Source organism: Stegostoma tigrinum, chromosome 15, assembly GCF_030684315.1.
Source record: "Stegostoma tigrinum isolate sSteTig4 chromosome 15, sSteTig4.hap1, whole genome shotgun sequence".
NCBI lineage: Eukaryota > Metazoa > Chordata > Chondrichthyes > Orectolobiformes > Stegostomatidae > Stegostoma > Stegostoma tigrinum.
The window spans coordinates 56723995-56736996 of NC_081368.1; positions in this window are offsets into that span (position 1 = coordinate 56723995).

Here is a 13002-nt window from a genome sequence, read left to right on the forward strand (position 1 = left end):
ATACCTTCTTCCCCTTCCTGGACCTCTGCATCTCCATATCCGGTAACCATCTCAGCACCAACACCTACTTTAATTTCACCGCCTCCCACAGTTACCTGGACTACACCTCCTCTCACCCACTGTCCTGCAAGAATGCAATCCCCTATTCTCAATTCCTCTGCCTCTGCTGCGTCTACTCCCAAGATGGCATTCCACTCCCAGACATCCCAGATGTCCTCCTATTTCAAGGACCACAACTTTCCCCTCCATTGATCAAAAATGCCATGAACCGCATCTCTTACATTTCCTGCACTTCTGTCTTCAAACCCCCTTCCCCCAACAATAATAAAGACAGAATCCTTTTGTTCTCATATGCCACCCGATCAACCTTCGCATGAAGCACATCATCCTCCACCACTTCCACCACCTATAATTTGACCCCACCACCAAAGAGAAAGTTCCCTCCCCACCCCAATCTGCCTTTCATAGGGATCGGTCACTTTGCGACTTCCTCGTCCGCTCCACATTCTCCACCTCAACCGCAGGAGGTGCTACATCTGCCCCTACATCTCCCCCCTCACCTCCATCCGACAAACTTACCATATCTGGCAGGGGTTCACCTGTATATCCTTCAACCTGGTCTACTGTGCCTGTTGCTCCCAATGTGGTCTCCTCTACATTGGTGAGACCAAGAGCAGATTCGGGGACTGATTCACGGAGCACCTGCACTTTGTACGTTATAATCAACAACATCTTCTGTTGCCAACCATTGGTGACATGTCCATCCTGGGCCTCCTCCAATGCCACAAAGATGCCACATGCAAACTGGAGGAGCAACTCCTCATATTCTGCCTCGGGAGACTACAGCCTGATGGCCTAAACGTGAAATTCACCAGTCTCAAAATCTCCCCACCCCCGGCCTTGTACCATGTCCAACTGTCCCTCCCATTCCTACCTCCTTGACCTGACACAACCTGTCCATCTTCTTCCCCACCTATCCACCCTATGCTTTCCCACAGACCAATCCACTACCCCTGACCTGCATCCATCTATCACCATCCCATCTAAATTCTCCAGCCCCACACCTCCTTCTATTTATTTCCCAGCTCCCTTCCCCCTCCCAGTCCTGAAGAAGGGTCCTGGCCAGAAACAACTACTCTCCTGCTCCTTTGACGCTGCCTCACATGCAGCGATCCTCCAGCTCCACTCTGTATTCGCTCCATCAGAACCTTCTCCCTGTCTACCTACTTCATTGTCAAAATCATTGCTTATAATTCTCGAAGAGGCAGAGTCACATTCTTAATTTCCAGTGGATGAAATGAAACCACCAACAATCCAAGTGCTCAAAATATTTAAAAATGCAACAATAAATCTTTAAATAAATGTACAAGCTGGTGTCGTAATAAATTTCTGATTTAGTTTAATCCAAAACAGAACGAAATCGTACACTACCACATGCAATCTGATTTCTTAAACTGAAAGTAGAAATTTCATTTTGCAATTGAATCAGAAACTAAACTTCAAAAAATTGCCAAAGCTTGCTTGGTCAGTTGTTGCATAAAATATTGAAGTTATAGAAACTGCTAGAAGTTATTCTGTTACTTATGGTTCTTCAGGAAAATGTTATTTGGTACCTTTTCTGTTCTTCATAATTCTGGTACCCTTGTTGCGCATGTATTCAACTAATCTTTGAGATTCAAAGTGGATTTGGGTCCAGTTAGGAAATGATCTTTTAAGTTTCAACAATCAAATGAGTAATTGTAACTGAATTGTTGTGTATAATCAAGAGCATATAAATGGGGTCTGAAATACTTAAAATGCAAACTTAATTTCTTCATTGAATGGTTAGTTTAGTTAATTGATGAAAATGTGGTGAGAATTATTGATGGTATTGCGCTTTTTCGGAATTAACTCTGGAATCAGATAAACTGATCTTGACAGAACTCTCAGAGCAGATCTGTTTTAGAAAATGCTGAATTATGTTGTTACAGAATGATATAAAAAATTGTTTAGCCATTGGTTAATTTATCCGTCAATGAAATAAAGTCCGTAGCTCGGGTATGATTTAAAAAAAACACGTATGTCAGACGTGGGTGTCTCTGGCTGACTGACATTTATTGCACAACTCTAGTTGCCCTTGAGGAGGTGGTGATGAGCTGCCTTCTTTAACTGTTGCTGTGGGTTGACCCACAATGCCATTAGGGAAGGGATTCCAGGATATTAACCCAGTGACAGTGAGGGAGTAGCAATATATTTTCAAGTCAGGATGGTGAGTGGCTTGGAGGGGAACTTGAATTTGGTAGTTTTCCCATGTACCTCCTGCCCTTGTCCTTCTAAATGGAAGAGGTAGTGTGAGTGGAAGGTGCTGTCTGAGGATCTTTGGTGAATTTCTGAAGTGCATCTTGTACGTAGGACAAAATGCAGTGGTGGACGGAATGGGTGCTTGCGGATGTAATGTGAATTAAGCGGGTTGTTTTGTTCTTTGGTGTCAAGCTTCTTGGTTGTTGTTGGAACTGCATCCATCTAGGCAAGTGGAGAACATTCCGCCACACTCCTGACTTGTGCCTTGCAGATGGTGGGCAGGCTTTGGAGAGTCAAGAGCTGAGTTACTCGGTGCAGTACTCCAAGCCTCTGACCTGCTCTTGTAGCCATTGATTCAGTGATGGTAACACTGTCAAGGGACAATAGTTAGATTGTTTCTCCTTGGTGATGGTCATAGCCTGGCATTTGTGTGGCACAAATGCTACTTGCCATAATTAACAAATTTAATGCTTAAGGTAAGGTTTGCTTCATTGATATCTGTTCCTATCTATTGTCTGTTTTGATACTGTAATTGTTTTTACTTTTCTACCATTGATGGTTGTTTCCAGGATTTTCTCTTTTCTTAAATCAAAGATGAAAATAATATTCTATGCAGCAAGCTTTAAAACGAACAAGGTGAACACTCACTGACATCTTACACTAAAGAAGTAGAACCTTTGGCTGAAGTAAATGCATATTCTGAATTATGAGGAAGCCAGAAGCCAATTCACCCACTCAGTGCATAGAAGAAAAGTATTGATCCCACAGTAGAGCTTGTTGGTTTTTCAGCACACAAGCTGTTGAATGTGCAGTTTAATCAGCCAGAATCAATGGGTCAGATAAGATCAAGCAATGTACTACAACTCTTCTTAAGTGAAGCTAGTGTAATGAAGACAGCTTAGATGCTCACTTCTTATTCAAGAGAGGATTAGTAATGTAAGTTCATTTGATCTGTAGAACAGAAGCTCAGCACTGCCATTTTAAATACCTTTCAGTAAAATCATGTTGTCTCATCAATAAAGACAACTTAAAATTAAAGAAACAGGCTACTCAAACCACCATGCACACAACCACCATCACAGCTCACCATCAAATTATTTGATTTCACTCCCTTTTTGTTAAATCTAACTTCCACTATGCTATCTGCTTCAACTTTCCTGTGAAAAACGTTTTTTATCCAGATTGTGTTGTATTTTCATGTTATTCTTAGCAGCTGTTTTCGTCTAAACAAAGTGCATGAGAATTGGTTCCAGGTAAGATGGAAGTTCAAGTCAATCTAGCTTTTTAATGCATGGATGCAACAAATTCTGAATACTTTTTCACCCAGATATCTTTTAAAACAATCAAGGGCAAAACCTTTTGAAAGTAGACTCATACAACATATTTTGTAAAAAGAATAACTACCTCTTGACTTCCTCTAAAGATATTTTAGCAATGGCTAGCACCATTGCATTAACTTAATCAGCTTTCCATATTAAGAATAATCTTTAGGACTAGACTGTATTCATATCATTTAACATCAGAATGGCAAGTTGGCGTTCAGCTTCTGATCAGGACCAAGGAGGGTGAGAAGACCCATGAGTGATATCTATTGTACTCATAAGATTCTATGAATCCCATTCATTATCCTAAATCCATACTCAAGCACAATAGTATGTTATTGTATACTTCAATGATAATTCACACTAAGGCCGGTATTTTGTATTCAACAACAAATGCATTTGAAAATTAATCCATTCCCAGGGAATACAATTGTAATTACAAATTCAGTTTGAGATTAAATGCTTGATTATCATTGTAATATCATGTAATATCATGGCAGCCAGAGGAATTTCATTAATAAAATCCTGGAATTCAAAACTAGTCTCAATAACATTCATCATAAAAGCCCATCTGGTTCACTAATGTCCTTCAGGGAATAGATCTGCTGGCATTTATGTGATTCCAGATGTGCAGCAATGTGGTCAGTTTTTAAATGACCCAGCAAGCAGACTTTTCAAGACCAATCAAGGATAGCAAACTGATACTGTTCTTTCCAGTAATACCTTCGTTTTTTTTGAGGGAAAGTAGTATGTGCTTGTAAAGGACGAATTAATGGAATATTTGTTGGTCCAGCTTTCTTACATTTAACATGTTAGTTGCTTTCCCTACCACAGTCTGTTCAGCACTGATCTTGAAAGTGAAATGATTCCGCACACAGTTTAATAATTGTAAATTCTGTCAACCATGAATCTTTCTTCCAGTCTGTCATCTTCTACATTGAGCCAATGTTTATATTTATCAGTTGGCCTATCTTGCACTGCTTATAATGGCATTCTTTATTTCCCAATTCATCGGTCCCTTCTGGCGTATGGATTATTTTTGGTCCTAACTATTAGCTGTGGGCCTTTGGGATAAATGGCCTTGTTCTGCATCTCTGTATTTCTATTTGCACAGCAAGTGCATGGTGCCTTATAAATTTCTGCGACTTGTCCAGACTCTAAGTATGCAATCAGTGATTTTAAACCTCAAGGAATGCAATTCAACAAATTCGCTGCTATGTTATGAAATTCCTGTTTCACAATCACTAACTATTTCTATCCTTCTGCTTTTGCAATATACAACATTTCTAGGATTAAAATTTATTACAATGATTTTGTATAATTCTGTCAGGCTTATTGGTGTTTCTCCAAAACAGTCTGAATTTTCCATCCCGGATGAATGAATGACTTTCGGCTTGCATGCAAGGCATTCAAGTACTTGGGAATAATGGAGCTAATTGTAGTTACTTCCCAATCCAGTGATGAGCATCCATAATTAAGGGGAAATTTTGGATTTCTTCCAAGAATTAATTGATCTGGATTGTAGACCCAACCATTTGTAATGAATTCTTTGTGTGGGCTGACTGTGCCAATGTAGAAGTTAATTTAGCCTTGTAGGGCTTTATGAAGCATCACATCTTTAACCTTGTGATTTCTTTTACACTCCATTACCATTTCTCTACTATAATTTTCAAATTTTCACACATTGCTTAAAATTCAATTTTGCCAGACTACCTTCATTGGTTAAATTCCTAACTGAGAGTGTTCCAGCCCAATCCTTAACCACTTGTCTATTACCTTGTCAACTATTACCTTTTCTCCCTACCACTAATTATTGTGGACTTACGATATCCAGTTGTCACGTCCAAAAAATGCAAGATGAGATTGCTCTTTTCCCTCATCCCATACTTTCATACTGGGCCAAGGTTTTACCTGGGTTTTCTTTGGCAAGAACATAAATTGTGTTCGTATAGCCACTTTATGTTTTCATTAATCATACTGTTAAGCTTTACCAAACATTGGTAAGATATAATAGCCTAACATTTGGTTTTAGCCATTCTGTATGAAAATAATTCAAGTGAAAAACTTCAACTAACTAGACGGCACCTTCCAGTGTCAATTTGGACCCAGGATCAGTGAACCAGAAAGCCAATTTCCATTCCATTGTCAGATAGCGTTTACTAACTGTTTAATTTTACAGCTCCTCTAACCCCTCACCCAGTGCTGCAGATTATTCTAAATATTTGCTCAGACACTTGGTAACAACAACTTGTTTCTTCTTTATCAAATATGAAGATATGAACATATATAATAAGGTGATTACATGGGTGTTAATTGGATAAAGGAATGCCAGGGAGAGAAAGACGAGCTGCAAATGGGACCAAACAAGCCACCTCATCCCACCTGCTTGACCTGTCCGTCTTCCCTGGACTGACCTATCCCCTCCCTACCTCCCCACCCACACCTTCTCCACCTATCTTCTTTACTCTCCATCTTCGGTCCGCCTCCCCCTCTCTCCCTATTTATTCCAGTTCCCTCCCCCCATCCCCCTCTCTGATGAAGGGTCTAGGCCCGAAACGTCAGCTTTTGTGCTCCTGAGATGCTGCTTGGCCTGCTGTGTTCATCCAGCCTCACATTTTATTATCTTGGAATCTCCAGCATCTGCAGTTCCCATTATCTCTGAAGCCACAAGGTTCGACAGGTTGTAGAAAAGTGGGAAAAGAGGCTCCAAGAGGAGTTTGAGGGACTATAAAGGGAGGATGGGACTGCAAATAGTATTTATAAAGCAGGGAAATGATCTACAGAGGAAAGAGAACAATTTTAAACTTTTCAAAGGATTAGAAGCAGGAAACTGAGTTAATGAATTTATTATAGATGAATACATTTAACACTGCAGGAACCACTATATTAGAGAAAAAAGTAATGAATATTATCATAACGAACACCATCAGTTGAATAATTTAACACTGAATAATTTGAAATATTTACATTTAAGTGTCATTACATCATAACTCACCACAGATAATTGAATTATTTTCAGGGCATTGATTGTGTTGGGGAAAAAAACATGCAACTATTTAGCTGTGACAACAATAGGTGGCAGAAAGAAAGTGTGAGCACAGCTTTCTGTGTACATAAATGTGTATCAGTTACTTTTTAAAAACAAAATTATGTTAATTTGTCTGTTATATTGTGCCATTTTATATGTATGGCATCTAGGAACTTATGCCTTAAAATTTAATGAAGCAGTGAAGTGGAAATTGATTAATTCACCTAATTCAGTTCCTGCACAAGTCCAAATATTCCATATGTCAACTCAAATAGAGAAGATAAAGTTATTACGTGACTTTAACATCTAATGAATAACTCTGATTGAGCTGTATAATGTACTGAGGGGCACAGATAGGATGGATAAGGAGAACCACTCCCCCTTAGCAGAGGGGCCAATTACTACAGTTTAAGACAAGAAGCAGGAGTTTAAGAAGGGATTTGAGGAATTTGTTTTTAAACCCAGCAGATTTAACCCAAGGTGTTGTAGTTGCTAAGTGGCTAGCACTGTTGTCTTACTGCTCCAAGGACCTAATTTCGATTCTGGCTTGAGTTAACTGTGTGTATGGAGCTTGCATATTCTCATTGTGTCTGAGTGGATTTCTGCCAGGCGCTTCAGATTCCTCCCATGGTCCAAAAATGTGCAAATTAGTTGAATTGGCCTTGCCAATGGGCCCATTGTGTCCAGGGATGCGCAGGTTAGGTGGATTAGCCCTGGTAAATGTAGGGTCACTGGGAGAGGGTGAAGCAAGGTTTGGGTGGAATGTTCTTCAGAGGGACAGTGTGGACTTAATGGGTTGAAAAGTCTCTTTTTGCACAGTAAGGTTCCTGTGATTGAGCGTATTTGTATTTGTAACACAGTGCTTGAAACAGTGGTAGACACAGATCTTTAAGAATGATTTAGATGAGTAGTTGAATTGCTGTAACATAAAAAGGCTTCTCAAAAGTTGAAAAGTGGAATTAGAATACAATTATTGGCATGAACGCAATGGGCTGAGGGAACGTTTTCTATGCTGTAAGACTCTATAACTCTTTTTGACTCCTTCCTTAAATAAAGGCATTGCATGAGAGTATTGCTGAAGAAAATAGCATATTTTGTCAAAGGTTTTCATCTTGCATTTATCAGGACACGTGCAATAATGCCAACTGAAGGAGTAACCTTTTGTACTGCATGAGAGGAAAGTATTGAATGATTGGCAAGGGACTCTGATTGGCAAAGATTTTGCCTGAAAGAATACATAAGTTAATGCTGATTAACAGTTAACTGTCATGTTTTGGTTAAAGTTTAAACCAGGCAGGTTGATTGTGACTGCTTCATTTCTCAGGACAACGCCTTGACCAAGAAGTGCAACTCCCTATTTTGTTGAGTTGAAGCGTACACATTGTCTTTCTGTCTCCAAAGACCAGGGCCTGAAATTGTTCTGGTTGCCTGAAGTAATGCAATGTTGAAAAGTACAATTTTCCAGGAATCAGTCTCACCACCAGTATTTTAGAATAAAAAGGTTTACTTACATCAATGTGTCACTTGATATGAGAGGTTAACTGGTACAATGTGTATCCACAGCTGCAAAAGTCATTATCACATTAAAAAAACGTTAATCAGAAGCATGTCTACGCCACCAGCATGTAACTTAATTTTAAATTACCAAAATATAATTCCCATCCAAATTGGGCAAATGTATATGACTTTCAATGATGTACACTGATCAGCTTTAAATATTTTTTCTTATCCTGTATGAACATGGACACCATGCTGATTGTTTCATTATGGTATATAGGCTTTCACTTTCTGGTGGGGCCGCACTCCAATGCAATATTTTTAAACAAGTGTTTTGATCATGGGAATCAAGTTGTATTCAACCTAAACAGTATTTAATTTCCTGTCACCTTTTACACTGATTTAGCTGATTTCAAGTATAAAGCCACAGGACAGTACCTCAGTTACAAGGACAAAACCATAATATTAATATACAGTGAGCAGACATTTCCTAAAGGTGGAAAATGTGAGATTATAACATAAACTTTTATTTTAACAACGCAGGATTATTGATTCTCGATCACATCTTGAATGATTCGTTTTCAGGTTTTGTTTTGTTAATTGTAGATTACTGCTGAATGTAATGACAAGTATACATGAAGATGTTAAGGTGAATGCAATAATATCAGATGCCACATACATTTTTATGACATAACGTGCACACGTATGTTCAAATATTGAAAAGAGCACTCCATTATATTCCTTCCCAATAAATCTCATCTGGTTTGTCAAAATTACTGCTGAATTTGCTGCCTGCACAGAGGAACAGCTTCTCAAACCTTTCATTTCCACATAGATTGCAGAGACACTGATAATGGAACATCAATTTTCCGAATAATAGCCTCTAAATTATTTTAACAATAGCCACATAGACAAGATTATTTTCCTCGACAATTATGAACAAGGTTGGAATATATTTCAATCACTTAGATGACTACTTTGAGCTGATTTAAATTAGATTATTCTTGTTTGATATTCAACCCATGAAATTCATTTTCAAATGATTTTGGTGCTGAAGTTATTTTTCAACTCTTTAATGTCTTTCTTTGCCCCTCCTCTCCCAAAGTCATCGACTATTGCTGTTTTTACAGATTGAAAGAGTGGAATCTGAAGAAAGCAGGAACTGGATATTGAGTTGGATTGTCACCATGATCATATTGAATATCAGAGCAGGCTAAAACTGCTGAATAGCCTACTCCTGCTATCTTTCTATCTTTCTATTTACATTCAGCATTGCCTCGCTTACTGTACCAATGATGAGATATATAGACTGCCTCTTCAGTGCAATGTGTGCCATATATAGCTTCAGTCAGGCAGTTTGGAGTGCATTGGTGGGTCTTTCTCTGAAATCAGAGGCCAGCAGCTCTCCCACACAGTAACTCCACTGAGAACACTATTGCTACCTTCAAGGAGTGGCAGATGAAGTTAAATTTAGATAAATGTGAGATGTTGAGTTTTGGTAAGGCAAACAAAGGCATGACTTATACAGTTAATGGCAGGGCCCAGGGGATTGTTGCTGGACAAAGTGACCTAGGGAGTCCAGATGCATTGTTCTTGAAAAGTGGAATTACAGGTAGATGGTGATAACAAGGTGTAGAGCAGGATGAACACAGCAGGCCAAGCAGCATCAGAGGAACAGGAAGGCTAACGTTTTGGGCCTAGACCCTCACAGGTAGACAAGTTGGTGAAGAAGGTTTTGGCACACTTGCCTTCATTCGCCACAACATTGAGTACAGGAGTTGGGATATCATGTTGCAGCCGTACAGGTCATTGGTGAGGCCATTTTTAGAAAACTTTGTTCAATTCTGGTTGTATCAGAGATAATGAGAACTGCAGATGCTGGAGAATCTGAGATAACAAAGTGTGAAGCTGGATGAACACAGCAGGCCAAGCAGCATCTTAGGAGCACAAAAGCTGACGTTTCATGCCTAGACACTTCACGGGTCAGCTTTTGTGCTCCTAAGATGCTGCTTGGCCTGTTGTGTTCATCCAGCTCCATACTTTGTTATCTCAATTCTGGTTGTCCTTATTTAGGAAAGTTGTTGCTAAGCTTGAGATGGTATAGAAAAGACATACAAAGATGTTTCTGGCACTGAAGAGTTTGAGTTACTGGGAGAGACTTAATAGGCTTTTTTTTTCTCCTTGGAGCATTGGAGACAAAGGTGTGGTCTTATTCACGTTAGGAAATCATGAAGAGCATGCATGGGATGAATAATCAAGGTCTTTTTCCAAGGGTGGGGGAATCCAAAACTAGAGGACATAAGCTTCAGGTGAGAAGGGGGAATATTTAAAAAGGACCTGAGGGGTAACTTTTTCATGTAGAGGGTGGTTCATGTTGGAACAAGCTGCCAGAGGAAGTGGTGGAGGCTGGTACAATCATAACATTTAAAAGGCATCTGGATGGGTACATCAGTAGGAAAGGATTACAGCAATGTGGGCCAAGTGTGGGTCCGGGTGGGATTGGGATGTCTAGTCAGAGCAGATGAACTGTATCGATGGGCCTGTTCCCACACTCTATGCCTCAATGTATATAGGAGGAAAACCTGCATAACATAGAAATAAACTTTAAATTATCTCATTTGCTAAAGTGATTTGGTAAATTACAAATATAATGGAAAAGCAATTTAGTAAACCAACATAAAATATGTGCCAAAGTAACTTAATTTCAAACTTTTATAAGCATTATCTAATGACCTTATGTATCAACCTACAATATATGGACTGCAATTGTTCACCAGCACCTTCCAAAGGGCAAGAAGGGTTGGGCAATAAGTGCAGGCCAGTCAGTGATACTCAGATCCCACATATGAATTAAAAAATAAGTTGCCAGATTACTAGATGTTGGCTAATGTGGTGCCACTATTTAAGAAAGTTGATAAGGAAAAGCCAGGGAACTGTAGACTGGTGAGCCTGATGTCAGTAGTGGGAAAGTTGTTGGAGGAAATCCTGAAGGACAGGATTTTCATGTATTTGGAAAGGCAAGGACTGATTGGGGATACAAAATGGCTTTGTGGGAAATGGTGTCTCACTAACCTGATTGAGTTTTTTGGAGAAATAATGAAGAAGATTGAAGACAACAGAGCAATGCATGTGATCTATATGAACTTCAATAAAGCTTTCGAAAAGGTTCCTTGTGATAGACTGGTTAGCAAGGTTAGATCACATGGAATGTAATGAGAACTAATCATTTGGATACAGAACTGGCTCGAAGGTAGAGGACGGAGGGTAGTGGTGGTATGTTGCTTTTCAGACTGGAGGTCTGTGACCAACAGTGTGCCACAAGGGTCAGTGTTGCGTCGGCTGCCATTCATCATTTATATAAATGACTTGGATGTAAACATAGGAGGTATGATTAGTAAGTTTGCAGCTGACGTCAAAATTGGAGGTGTAACGGGCAGCGAAGAAAGTTACCTCAAAATACAACAGAAACTTGATCTGATGGGCCAAGGAGTAACAGTTGGAGTTTAATTTGGATAATTGTGTGATGTTGCAATATGGTAATGCACACCAGGTTATGATATATACAATAAATGGTAATACCCTGGGGAGGTTTGCTCCACAAAGAGAACTTGGATTGCAGGTTCATAGTTTCTCAAAAGTGGAGTCTCAGGGAGACAGGACAGTGAGGAATGCATTTAGTGTGCTTGCTATTATTTGTCAGTGTATTGAGTATGGGTGTTGACCTGTACAGGACATTGATGATGCCAGTTTTGAAATATTGCATACAAATCTTGTCTCCTTGCTCTGGGAAGGATGTTGTTAAAATTGAAAGGGTTCAGAAAATATTTACAAAGAAGTTCCCAGGGTTGGAGGGTTTAAGCTATTGGGAGAGTCTGAATAGGCTGGGGCCATTTTCCCTGGATTGTTGGAAGCTGGCGGGTGACATTATAATTGTTTATAAAATCATGAGGGGTATAGGTAGAGTGAAGAGCCAAGGCCTTTCCCTCAGAGTGATGAGTCCAAAGCTATTGCCACACTCAGTCAAACATCACCTCAAACTCAAATACAGTCACTCTCCCCTCAGTTCTGGATTTGAGGCCTTCTGTCTGTGTTCAAACTAATGCTGTGATGACCTGAGTTAACCTAACAATACTCAAACTTAGCATCAATGAGCAGGTTAGACAATAGGTCACAAGATATAAAAGTAGAACTTGGCCATTCAACCCATTGAATGTTTTCCACTGTTCAATGAGACCCTGGCTGATCTGATGATCTGCAACAACAAAAACAAATTTGCTGGAAAAGCTCAGCAGGTCTGGCAGCATCTGTGAAGGAGAAAACAGAGTTAATGTTTCTGGTCCGGTGACCCTTCCTCAGAACTCAGATCTCATGATCTTCAACTCCACTTTCCTGCCTTTTCCCCAAAGCCTTTAATTCATTTGCTGATTAAAAATCTGGCTTATCTCAGCCTTGAATATAATTAAAACCTGGACTCAAGAATCCTCTGCAGGGAAGAAAAAGAGAATCATGACGATCTGAGAGAAAATAAAATTCTTTATTTCTCTCTTAAATGGGCCACACCTTACTCTAAATTCAACCCTCTGGTCCTTGAGTTTCAATAAGGGGAGCATTCTATTTGCATCAATCCTGCCAAGCTCTCCAAGAATCTTATATGTTTAACTAAGGTCACCTCTCATTCTTCTGATGAACTCCTATAACTACAAGACCGAACTACTCAACCTCACCTCATGAGTATGTGTCTCCATACCTAGTGCCAGCCTACTGAACCTTGACTGGATTGCCTCCAGTGCCAGCCTATGTTTCCATAGATAAGTGAACCGATATTGTTCAGAACATAACAAAACAACAAACTGTGGGGAGTGGAGGTCTGAAAGA